Source organism: Labrus mixtus, chromosome 3 (genome assembly GCF_963584025.1).
Source record: "Labrus mixtus chromosome 3, fLabMix1.1, whole genome shotgun sequence".
Lineage (NCBI taxonomy): Eukaryota > Metazoa > Chordata > Actinopteri > Labriformes > Labridae > Labrus > Labrus mixtus.
In genome coordinates this window covers 19,323,041-19,333,009 of record NC_083614.1, presented here as the reverse complement: position 1 = coordinate 19,333,009, position 9,969 = coordinate 19,323,041, and positions in this window count along the sequence as shown.

Sequence of the window (9,969 nt, the reverse complement as noted above, 5' to 3'; positions counted from 1 at the left end):
CAAAAAACACCTAGGAGCCAACATTTTCTCACATTTGATAAAATAAATTACTTGGAAAGTATAAATGTAGCCTAATTCTATCGTTGCTAAGTACTCCATAGTACATTATTACATAGTATTAATATATGCTTATCAACGTTTGATAATGAGGGGGTCCTTGGAAAATGTTCTCACCTGAAAGGGGTCCATGGTCTAAAAAAGTTTGAGAACCCCTGACCTACACTACACAACATTTTACACAATGCACTGGATTTCAACCAGTTCAAGACTTTAGACCTAAAATGACTCATTTCATTTTTAAAAGTGTTTCTTGACGTATTCTTTGGCACTCTCATTTTAAACTGTGCCTATGACACACCTGCAATACAGGTACCTTTCCCAGAAGCAACGCACAGTAGCCAGAAAAAGAAGACACTATATGTTGGCTATGTTTAACACCTAAGGCCTTGGGAAAATCTGCACAATAAAATTAACAAACATTGACATTTTGAATTGTCTTATGTCACATTTATGTTGAATGTTACATCATTTGCTGTTCACCTGTTTGACACAAAAGTTAACTCTGCATCTAAGCAACCCCAAACATAGATAACAAGTTATGAGTTAACCTCCAGCTGTGTGCACATACAAATATTAACTATACACTTGCTCACCTTAAACACTTTTAAGACACTTTTTAAAATGTCCTTATTCAGTAACAAACTCAGTACAGGTGTTCTTTCTTGTGTTTATTTGAGAAGAAACAGATACACATGATTACATACATGTACATTTATGTCTAGATAGGATTTAACATTTGAAAGTTGGATGAGCCTCTTTAACTTAGCCTAATTTCTGAATCACTTGCTCAGTGAATTATTTGTGCAATCATTTCCGCGTGAGTGTCACATTGTCTTTTATTGTTGGCATTTTTAATAAATAATGCCACAAAGTACAGAGTTACACCCATCATCTGACAAAGGCTAAGTGGAGCTGGTTCACCAACATACCTGACATAGTGATGCTTCGTCTGCGTGTGGCAACACCACTGCCATGCCCTCAGTGGGATATGTCACAACTAAACTACTAAGAGATACACCTCCATAACAAGGCTGCTGCTACTTCTGCTACTGCTGCTGGGAGATTAAACAGTTTTGAAATCAGACAGGAGATCTGTCTCAATAAGAAGGGTTTTTATTATCTGCTGAATCATCTGCTGTTAAGATGACACTCAGCATAGATATTTGATTTATTTTAAAGAAAGGAGATGAAGCAGCAACATTTTGGCTGGTAGCTTTTCATTTTTAATGCCTTCAGATGTTGATTACCTCTGCTAGTTTGGCGCAGTATTATTTCAGGCTGTCATCAATTTGTACTTCAGTTTTCTTCACACGTACAAGATTATACAATAGGTATAAAAAGTACTCGACCCAATATCCATTTGGCCTTGCATGCACATTACACACACGACCAGAAACAATGACTGAAATTTTTGAGCAAACAAATTCCCAGGCAAAGTTTCCAGCTGAGCGGGTAACAGAAAAGCTGTGAAATGACCCTGTGAAGAGAAACGAGAGTTACTGTTTGGGGAAGATATCAAGTTTTGAACTGATGTCAAAGTGCTCCATTCATCAGCACGTTTACTAATGATACTTTGATCGTGATCTTCCTGCACTAGCTGCATTACAAAATACACAATAATGCAGTAGCACAACACTGCATGCAAATATTGATTCATGTTCAGGCTCAAACTCGTTTCATATCAGTGAACACAGTCACAGGCCAGCCGGAACAGGTGCCTGCACTAAAAACAAAAAAAAGGACAAGAAGTGTTGTAAAGATCAGATACGCATCATAACGCGAGAGGGTTCTTGTTAACAGTATTACATAACAGCACAGACTAAACAGAACAGTATGTATTTACAGGTAAGTGAGCTCACCTGTCCATGCCGGTGTCATCCAATCATTCCAGTGGCCTGAGAGTGATCAACCAGCTGCTGCGTTCAGTGACTGAGTGATATTAACTCTCAAGGACTCAGTGTTTTTTCATGTCTTACCTGGCAGGTAAAAAAGGTGAGTGTGGCTGTCTATCAACTGGAGCACGCCGTGTTGGGACACGAAGACACACCCACTTAACAGGGAGAGACTCTCACACAGACAGGAAAATAGAGAAAGAGAGATTACCAGTTAACTACTTGCTATTTTGTTCTATTCAAGTCCTTATCAAGATTTGTATCCCTTTGAAAGATACACTCTTGATAGCTTATGTAAAGGAAAAAGCAGCATTTAACTTTTATCCAATGCATTACATGTTTCTTTCTCTCTCAGCCTAAAAGAGCCTGAGGCACATCTTCAGGAAAAACCGGTAGAGGTGGTCAGAGAACTATTTAGTCTTTAAACTGATCCAACCCTCCACAGAGAAACTCAAAGCTCTCTCTTTTCTTAGTTAGGAAATTAATAATAAAGTTACAAATGACATGTGAGAATTGAAAGAGTATAAATCAAAGAATAGGCCATCTTTCCTTTTTTGTTCCTTATTCCCAACACTAAAAGTAAAAAGTGTCAAATGGTAATCCCTCACTGACAGGCCTGTAACAGCAAGAGACGTCTCTGGTGCTATACCTTCAGACTTCAGGCTTCCAAAATCAGTAAAAGCTGATTTTCATAAAACCTCAATCTATTTACCTCGCATTTGAAAATCAGAATTTATATTGCATTTTGACCTACAATCAGTTGCTAGCCCTGAAGTTTCAAACTGATGTCAACGATTTTGAGTCATAGTGTTTTTGAATGAGTGGTCCTATGAATGGTGGTCTATTCCTCCCTGGGTTAGAACATCCTATAAGAGCCTAACCAATTTAAGAATAACAACCCCACAGTCCTGCAGTAAAGTCAGTCGTATTTCATGAGATGAAATGTTGGCATGTGGACAAAAGCAAACAGTCTCATCATGAGGTGTAAAAATTAGGCAGGCCGTTTGGCCCCAGGCACTCGATGCTGTGCCTGATGCAGGAATGACATCAGACTGGTTTGCAGCACCACCTAGGCCCATCTTCGCAGGGAGTCACCCTTGTATGCATGCCAAGGCAATCCTCGGGTGCTTTGTTTAAGCTTGCACAAAGGAACCTGAGATGTACTGAATTTATTCTAAGGTATTGATCAGCTTGCTCAGCTGCATGTTAAGGTAGTTGGATTAAAAAAAAATAGACAGGCCGACCATATTACTTAAATTAAGCACTGATGCAGAGATGTTAGAAATACTGTGACTTTCATTCAAAGTTTAATTGTAATTACATTTAAGGTGTGTGCAATCATTTGTATTTGCTTTAGTGCAACTGAAGATCACAAAATAAATAATGGCCAAATGTCATTAGCTGCTTCAGTTCAGGTGGATCTGGTCCTTATGAATGCTCGAAGACTGTTGTAAAAATTACTGGAAAACTTGAATGAACACCCACCATCGTTGGTGTTGTTGTTATTATGTTACTTTATACAAGTCAAAATGTCTGCTGTGAAAAAGGCCTGCTGGGAGGTGACATAGACTACTTGATTCAATGTCCTGTTGTGTTCAAAGACATCAGCTCCCAGTCCTTAAGACGGACTTATTATTACTGCTTTACTGTATGGAACTATAAAGCTGATTAAATTGAAGTTTCTTTCATGTATCTTTTATCCAGTAGGTGCAGCACTGACTGCACTCTGGTTAGGCTGAGACAAAGACAATCTGCACCTCGTCTGTTTTTACATGTTGCGATGACATAAATGGTAAACAACTTACAGTTAAAAAACATACATTTAACAACAAAAAAAAAATCTTCCTCAACAGTTGGTTACACAAAAACGTGGGGTTGCATTTTCTGAGAATCCAAAAATAATAGTTAGATTGTTCATCAGAGATAAGAAGTGCCATCATGCTAGTCTGCACAGAAGACATCTCACTAACTCTGCTTTGACAAGCAAGCAAAGCAAATCACACAAACACACAAACAACACAAAAAAGGGTAAGTCACAAAAACAAGACAATCACAAACACATGACCGATCATTAAAACAAGCTTCACAAAAACCTAGACATTTCAGAAACTCAATAGGAAGCAAAAGTTCCCACAGATAATGGCTAGAGCTAAGACATAGGAGACCCAAACTGTAAAACAAATAAACAAACAAACAAACAAATGTTAGAACACAGAGAGGAAACCTTGAAGAGAGGGTAAGAGAAATAAAAAAAAGAGCAGTCAAAGAAAATAAATGAGCCAGGGTGAAGTCAAAACAATTCATAGAAGATAGAAAATAAAAGTAAGAAAGCAAATAGTAAATAAATAATTAAAAGAAATAAGAGCAATAAAAAGATTTTAAAAAATAGATATACAGTAAGACAAAAAGATAATAAAGAAGACAAAGTCACCAACATAGAGCAGCACTTTAACACTTTCACTGATTCCGCGTGCCTTATCTCCTCAGGCAGATCATTACAAAGCCGAGCGACCTTTATTGCACAAATTTCTTTAGATCAAAGCCTTGAGTGAATCTTTGATGTAGCTAGGAGCCAGACCCAAAAGTGCTTAACAAATGAATAAAGTAACGTGAAGTCAATGTAGTGAAGCCAGTTTTGGGACGTGATTCCATTTCGTAAAACCTGTGAGAAGTCTGGCTGCTGCTTTCTAGTTGGATGTGAGAGAGTGCTTTATATTTAATATAAGGAGGGAGTCATAGAAATGTAATTTGGAGAAGATGAGTCTGTGGATGACTTTTTCAAGGTTCAATTGAGAAAGAATTGGTTATGTGTTGTCTGCATAGCAATGAAAGGAGATGTTATAGGTCTGGATTATTTTGTGAATAGCAGCATATAAACAGAGAGTTAAATCTGACCTAAAGCTGAAGCTTGTGATACACCACAGATATTGTTAGTGGTAGAGGTGGAGTCATTACCTGTGTTGACCCCACAGGTAATGACTCCAGTGGGAGAAAGCCAGAACACTTTAGCTCCAGACTGGAAGGCCCGGCCGGGGTTGTAACCTGGAACCTGTTGGCTGTGACGTCGGTGTTGAAAATTCATTAACATGCCACCCTGGGGCGTATACCTGTTAGGTTTTACATGCTTTCCAGTACAGCAGGGTTGTTGAAAATCATGGTCCATGCTCAAGTAAGAGAATGCTAGAAGTCTTTAGCTCCACATTGGACGGCCCCTGCTGTGATGCGGACATAGTACCAGCTTACTGTGAGGTGTCAGTGCTGACCGATACAATAACATTAAAACATTGTTAGGGTTTATCCACTTTCAGAAACAATGTGGCAGTTAAAAAGTGGTTCGCATCCCAGTGGAAGAAAACCAGAACATTCCTGCTTCAAACTAGAGGGCCCCATCAAGACCCAGGTGTGTGGAACCCTAGAACAGTGGTTCTCAACTGATCTAGCCCAAGAGCCCACCACTTACTAGTTAATGAGAAATTGCGACCGATATTTCTGATCCACAACCAGATTTGTTGAATAAAAAATGTGCAGTTTGAACCTCAGACAGGACACAAAATGTTCAAAATAGCTTAATGGGTGTTTTGACTATTTTTTTTCCAGGCACACATTCCCGACCCAATGAGAACAGCTGTGCGACCCACTTTTGGGTGCCACCCCACCAGTTGAGAACCACTGCCCTAGATCATCTATATATATTTATTTATATATATATATATATATATATGCAATATATTTTTTTTAATCACATGCTTTTTTGCAGTAATCATTACTGTCAAGTAATCTTGTATAAACAAGACACTCTTTGAAATTGCAGTTAAAGCACAGGAGGACAATGTGCACAGAACCTGAGCTTTGGCAGCGCAAACACATCAAATTATATTCAATAAATTAAATTAGGCCTATAACTAAAGAATTCAATAAAAAAAAAACTTTAAAATACTTTTTAGATGGATATTTCATGGTTACACGTTCAAAACCATACACCACACACCACCATACCATTCCATACGATGCAATGTGATACACTTTATAGTCGACTTGGGGAAATTTGTCTTGGACTCCAATGACTCCAAAAACTCTCTTAGTGTATTAGTATAATTGTTGCACATGCTTATATAATGAGCATGCACTGGTCTGTGATAACTGTTAGATTTTCTGTCTATTCCAAATTAATTGCTTTTATATGTATAAAATGATTTGATTTTAACTGAGTAAATTTTGTACACCCTTATTTAGCTTTTTAAAGCAGGTGTATGGAAATACCTGGGATCAAGGCTGTACTATTCTATTTCTATTTATTTTTTATTTTGCAGGGACATTGCATATTAATAAACATTTCTGTAAATATGCCAGTTAGCCAAAAGGCTAATTTTCATCCATTGCCCCTGGCCAGATTTTATAAACAACTACTACAAGGACTGTGAGAAAGTATTAGGAATTTTAAAGGGAAGACTCGTTCTCGGTTGTAGTACTCCTTGAATCCACTTGATGGCATCGTTCTCATGTGTTCTCCTGTGTTCGATGAATCTTCAACTGCATTTAACTTATCTTGAAACTTTCTTTGGGTCTGGATTTTGTACGTCAGTTTTCAGTGAGCTGGTTGACTTAATCGTACATGACAATTGTGTTTCTATTTGTTCAGTGTCCAAAAGCCCACCTTTGGGCCACATTCTTTAGACATTAAGACAAAACTAAATGATGCTAAACTTAAAAATGGAGCAGGACTTTAACCTACTTTTGCTTCCGTTCTGTTTACTCATCAGCTTAACTAGATAGCCTACATATTTGGCTGTAATTAACTCCAATTGCTCGTTGCTGTTCCCAGAGATCACAATGTTACTCCCCCCAGATGTCTGCTTCCTTCTTCTGTGTGATTATGGAGAGAGTAATGAAGCCTTGCTTGACACCTGCCTGCAGAGATCTCGATATATAGACAGACGGGACCTCCATATTTTTCCTCTACGACAGGAAAAGTCATTTCAACAACGAAACAGTGATTTACTGTTAATGAGTCAGGAGATTATGTGATATTAACAAAGAAACCTGTCCAATGTATTCCAGTTAAACTGCTGTTTGTGGGTAATATGCATGTAAACATGGTTATTATGCTTTGCTGTGTACCCATATACATATAAAAAAAGACCCAGCTGATGCTACATACAGTAAAATATTGTAATTGATCATATCTTAGACAACATCGTTGTCATGCTATGATGTATCAACTTTCCCTGTAATCATGTGCTGACTGTCCAGTTATCATTTTGAATGATTTTGCCTTTTTTCCCTATTTTCAGATGTTTTAAATCTGGATATAAAGGATTATGTCTTTGTTTGCTGCAATTGTTTTTCAAATAACAAACACATGACTTATTATGTTAACTTACTTTTTCTGAAATGTTTTGTGTACATCAGGATTCTGATGTGGTATATTTTTTGCTGTACTGTAGTCGGTGGCATGTCGCTATAAGTCTCCACCTTGACAAGTCTTTTTTACAAAAGAGGTTTTTAATGTTATCGTTACCTCATTTTTGAGGTAATATAATGCTGTTACTCCTACATACTGCCGAAGCATCACAGTTCACAAGCCTTGAACAGAAAAACAATTACGAGTTTACAACTGATCCCAGAGGACCACTTTCCACAACCTCCACTCAGTCTTTTTTAAGCACCACATAAACACTTTCTGCCCATTTCATATTTCATATCTACATAAACACGCAGACATTTATTTTTCAAAGGAAACTGATTTTTGATAGAGACTTGAAAAACTGATTGTGTCTTTGTTTGGAGGGTCCGTTAAAGGAATGTCTGTGCATGTAATAAAGTTTTGTCATTTCCACTCAGTGACCTCTAGAAAAAAAGAGTCAAAAGCACTATGCGTTTTTGCATTTAGACACCGCTGTGCGTTGAACTCAATGCTAACTGCAACATGACAACCTTCCCACATTCTCACCTGAGCAGAAGCAATATATACCATGATCATAATAAGTGCAACCTTAGTTATGTGTTTGCATGCTAATTTTCCCCAAAGTCGAGCCTCAGATGCCTTATATACAAAGTTTATTACAGCCCACTCAGCAGTTGTAAAGTCATTTCACTTCATCTAAAAAGATTTAACCCTCACATGCTGGCAAAACAAATCAGAGCATTATGAAAGTTAACAATTATCCTTTTGAAACAATTAATACATTATTCAACATATACTGGTAACTATCCAATAGATGCTGTGATATTTACTACGTTGTAAATGAACCCAAAAGAGATGGACTGATATACGTACATACCTATATGAAGGTTATGGTCAATTCATATGGATTTGCTTTGTTTCTTTTTTGTCTTCAAATGTGTATCATTCTACATTCTGTTCCCTGCTAATTGGTTTGCATTATCAGAGACTTCTAAAGCAATGTAACACATTTTACTGTTGTGTCTTATTTCTATGTTGTTTGTTTATTTAACAGGGACACATGCAATGAACATTGCTTCATATGTAAAATACAAAGTATATGCCATGCATACAGGTTTCTAATTTGCAACCTCTGTCCCAATAAACACATTCCATAATTTGCTATAGAAGGTGAATTGTTGTGACACGTTTGACATTTCCCCCAATATGTCTTCATCTAAGGCATTAAGACTGTGACTCTACATGACTGTCTATAGGGAGTAGGCGTATCTGATGATTAGGCATCAGAATCATCGTCATGTTGACAAACTGTGCACTCCATCCCACCCCACCTCTCACCCCACCCCACCACCAAACACACACACACACACACACACACACACACACACACACACACACACACACACACACACACACACACACACACACACACTTTAATTCTCACAATAAAAAGTTTAAAGCGTCATCGTTAATGTCAGAGGCTTATTTGTACACCCACACAAAGTGCTGTGGCCATTTCTCCTTTTACATGATTTTTGTACTGAGGTTTAAGAAAAACATGTATTTTTGGCAACTAAAAGGGAAGTGCAAGGGCCTCATTTATTTTTGGTTGTGAATTTCAACATACTGCCCATGACATAATACCTCAAGATGATGCACAAAAGTGTCTTTGACTAAGAATGATAGTACTTTGAATATTAGTATCAAACTAAATGTTTGCAGATGTTCGGACCATTTACTTTAACTGTGGCACAAAACAGGTTCCAAATAGTCCAACTGTAAGACTATGTTAAGACTTATAATGGATATCCTCAAAGTGTGTTATTAACCTGCTTAACTGGAGCTTTAACTCAGTACAGCTGAATGAAATGACTAAGGATTTTTTAAATTTGTACATTTATTTAATTCATCAACCAAACAATACAATTAAATACAAGCATACATTTGTGACATTTGTGATAAACAACTGACTCCCGAAATTGCATGTAAAATCAAAATATCAGCAGAGTCAACACCATGTCCAATAAGATGTAAAAATATAAAAGTACTGGTCCTGGTAGTAAAACCAGGTTTTTAATGTGACTGTTTGAAAATAATATATTAAGTGTTTATATAAAAACCTGGTGGTAGATGTACATGTAGATGTGATTCTACATGCGAGACAATGTTGACCTCACGTTTTAGTTTAAAATGTCATCTTTTGGCTCTGTCGTGACCCCGCATTTACAAAATTCTTAACTACTGACTCAACGTTCATTTATATTTTTCTTCAACTTTTCATAATTGTCTCCTCTTTCTCTCTAAAGTGGCTATTAATAACTCTTGTTTTTAGGACCACCTGTTACTCTCAAAGCACATACCAGCACCTGTTATACGTATTGTTCAGCACATATACAAACATCGATATCTTTTTTCATGATGTTCTCACAAAATCTGTATGTGACTAAATTATTACACATATAAGGGAGGGAACCACTGTTACCTATGAAACAAAGGCCATTTACAGACATCATGTGGGAGGACAGGATCAGAGATGACCAATAAGTTACTCTGACACTAAGGATAGTCTGATAAAAAAAAGTGTCCCCCTTATTTTACGCAAAATGGTTTGAC